The following is a 3821-nucleotide window of genomic DNA, read 5'->3' as shown; positions in this document are numbered from 1 at the left end:
TTTAGATAATGAGCTGTGAAGTCCAGTTATTTATGTGGACCCTTTATTCCTTTCCGACAATATAGAATGCCTGGGATCCAGCCTGCTTTGACTGCATTCAAGCCGAGCTCCTGACTTGTTGTACTATCTCTTTGCCCCCACTTAAATCATATTTATTTGGAAATTTTCTCTTTTCTTTATGAATCTAGCCAAAGGTTTGTCTATCTTGTTTATTCCTTCCATGATGTTGCTAGTTTCATTAGCTCTGCACTGATTTCTTGATCTCTCTATCATTGATTTTTATTCTATTTTAAAAATTTCTTTCACTAGTTTTGGCAATCATTTGTGGCTGCTTAAGAAGCCATGTGTTTCTGTAGGGAAGATTTTCCAATATGGGGTGAAGGCTTTGTGGTTCTTTACTCCTGGGCACTCAGAAGGGAGCTGGCAGAGAGAATACATTATGGTTGATGGCTGCCAGCTTTTTTATGAACTGGGGAGCTGAGCCTAAATATAATTTTGAGTTGGAAATGGAAAGACCAAAATAATGAGCACCTGTACTCTATTGATTTTCATACATAGAATTTTGGTACCCATGAAGAACTATCTCACATAACTCAAAATGTTTTTTTTTTTTCAGATTGCATGTAGGTCAAGTCATCAAATTTAAAGAAATCTGGCAGTTACTTGCTTTCCATTTTCCTTCAATAAAATTTTATTATTAACTTACAGTAAGATATGAATCTGTGATCTCTTTCAGGCTGTGAAATTAAATGATTCAATAATATTTTTATAACTTATTTTAGTATCGAATAACTTGAAATGTTAAAGAAAAGATTCTATCATTAGATAAGTTCCTTTTGTTTCATTAAGCCACCAAATCAGGTGACTAGTCTCATAGAGTGAATGCAATATAAGGGTACTGTAATTATAATTCAAGTTGTTTTGCATCCTAAGTATTAAAGTCTAAAACTGGAACTCTTAATAGTGATTAAATTTTGTTCTTAGTACTCTTAATATGTATGAGGATAAAACTTGTTGGATGTAAATAGCTGAGTATCTATTATCTTCTTTAAATTGTATAAAGAATGATATTTTTTAATGTTATACATTTTAAATACTTTTTAATACAATATTTTTAATAAAATATACATTTTAAATACTTTCTATTTACTGTACTTGAATTTATGAGTCTACACTAGATAATTGTTTCCTCTGTCCACTTCCCAAGTCCTCCTTATTATCTTTCCAAGTAATGGCCTAGTTCTTCAAACTCCAGACCTTTAATTTTTGTTGCTTTTTCCAATAGTTATTTCCTCCCAAGCTCTGTCATTGTTATCATATTGTTGGCTATCCCACTGCTCATTTCACAGAACCTGTGAAACTGTGACTAATGTACTAATTCCTTGGCTATTTTTATTATTGCTGCAATACTTTTAACACCTAGTCAGTAGGTGTCAGAAGAATATACAGTATTAGGGACTGCTCCTAGGATAAGAACCAGAACTAGAAATTAATATACTATCTAGATGTTTTGCTGTTCTTATTGTTTTATGTGTGTTCAATTATGATTTAAAAATAATGATAAATGCCAAACTGTGTGCAATAAGAGTTAGGAAGAGGCTTTATTTGCATGATTTAAAAATATTATGCCAGAATTTTAGGTATTAAGTAAAGTGATATGATAATAAGTGAAATGAGTGATGAGTGAATGAGTGAAATGAGTAAATGTTTTTTACTCATTTTAGTCACTTTCACTGTCACTGTCATCCCGTTGCTCATCAATTTGTTCAAGCAGGCACCAGTAACATCTCTCATCGAGAGACTTATTGTTACTGTTTTTTGCATATCCAATACATATCTAATACTAAAGGCATATCCAATATTAAAATGGCACTCATTTTAGTAAATAAGAAAAATCTCATTCAGAAATGAGAATGAGTGAAACTCAATTCAAAATAATTCCTGCAAAGGGCCTGAAGTAATAATATAGCAGGTAGGATATTTGTCTTTCATATGGCCAACCCAGGTTTGATACCAAGCACCCCATATAGTTACCTAAGTCCAACAAGCATGATCTTGAGCACAGAGATGGGAATAAGCCCTGTGCATTGCTGGGTGTGACCTAGAAACAAAACAAAACAAGAACATCTCAAACATAAATCATTTAGTATTAACCAAATAATCAACTAATAAGAAGGCAGACACATCTCTGCCATTAGGAACATCAGGAATATGGTCACTGGGGCAACAGCAGAATTCTTTATTCTTCCTCTTCTCTTTGACTGAGGAATTCTCAAGAAAAGTTTCCTTTGCATATCATCTCTGGTGCTCATAATGGAAATGCTTGCATTCAGTGGGTATTAGAATTCTTTCCTGAGTGCCATCAAAATATGTGACAGAAAGGCAGACATACGGTCAAATGGAGAGAACTTGTGTTTTTTTCTTCTGAACTGTGCCAAATCTACAACACTAAATTAATCAGCACAGAAAGCAAGTCTAAAACCCCATTCATGAAAGCTGTGACATCAAGAGCAAGAAGGAAAGCACCCTGAGAAGTCAGGAATGGAGATGCTGTCACTAACACAGAAATTTGAAAAGTGCAGTGATGGGTATTCAGGAGAAGAACTCTAAGGTGTAGAACTTTGTACTGGAAAGTTGGGGACAGGGGATGCACCATAAAAAAGTATCCCCTATCCTATAGTCCTATATTTGTTAAACTGAAACAGGAGATAAGAAACTTTAGAATAAAAATAGGAGCTGTAGTCACCAACAGATACCATCTTGATGGTTATTAGAACCATTAGAGTTTCAATGACAGCATTGCTAATGGATTACTTTTTAAAATTTATTTTAAAAAATATATTTTTCCTCTTCCATCAATGCTCTGACAAACCTAAACCCATCTCTGTGGAAACGTCTCAGTAAAAATACCAGGTTTATCAGCACAAAGTCAAGAAACCAAAGATGCCAGACACTGGATTTGTGTCACACTGCCCTTCAACACCCAGCAGGATGCGCTGCTGTGTGAAGATTTGGTGTAGTATCCTGATGAATTATATTTTGGATCTCATTCTTCATAGTAACATATCCTGAAGGAAAGCCTAGTAAGTGAGGTCCTCCTAGTTCTGATTGGGAGTAGGTGGGGGAAGAAAAAAAAAGAGAAATGCTAGGCCAGTTGAGAGCCAAAAGTGCTTATATTTAGCAAACAAATAAGCAGAAGCAGACCCAAACTCTGCTAGTCCATATCTGCTGCCTACAGACAGAAAACAACTTACAGATTTAAATAATTGCCTGTTAGCATGGGTATTCATTACTCGCTATGCTTCCTTTCTGATCCATGGCCATTCAAACTGTGCTCACGGTCTTCTCCCAGACTGTTAGCTTTGTCATCAATTAATATCCCAACCTCCTATTAAACCCAAGAAATATCCCAACCTCCTATTAAAACCATCCTGGTAGAAGTTTCCAAACCACTGCCCAAGTCTGTTTAAACAAGAAAGTCTAGCATTCACCATAGCTGCAATCTTGAGCATCTTCTTAGTGTCCAGACCTGCTTGAACCCTGTCCCACAGTAGTCTATGTGCCTGTGAGTATCTGTGAGTATGAGTTCTCTGTTTACCACTCATAGTTACTTATGCAAAGGACCTGAACCATGCCTAAGCTCTTATGAAACACTAGATACAATTGGGAGAAGGAGGTACTCATGACAGTGGCTAAAACAACAGAATGAAAAGATTCCTAATTCAAGAATGCTATGCAAACTTCCTGAAGAAGATTTAAAGCAACATTTCCAATTATGGACACTGAAGATAAACAAAGATGAAGGACTAGACAAAATGTGA

The 3821-nt window shown here is 35.4% G+C and overlaps 1 non-coding gene across 1 annotated transcript; it reads right to left on the bottom strand.

The window, feature by feature from the left end:
• Window positions 1–2890: 2890 nt before the first annotated feature.
• Window positions 2891–3024, bottom strand: LOC129403020 (small nucleolar RNA SNORA8). The gene has a single exon (XR_008629010.1). It is a non-coding gene; the product is annotated as a small nucleolar RNA SNORA8 (small nucleolar RNA).
• Between the last annotated feature and the right edge of the window lie 797 nt (window positions 3025–3821).

This window comes from Sorex araneus, chromosome 2, assembly GCF_027595985.1.
Source record: "Sorex araneus isolate mSorAra2 chromosome 2, mSorAra2.pri, whole genome shotgun sequence".
NCBI lineage: Eukaryota > Metazoa > Chordata > Mammalia > Eulipotyphla > Soricidae > Sorex > Sorex araneus.
This window is presented reverse-complemented; position numbering and strand designations above follow the sequence as displayed.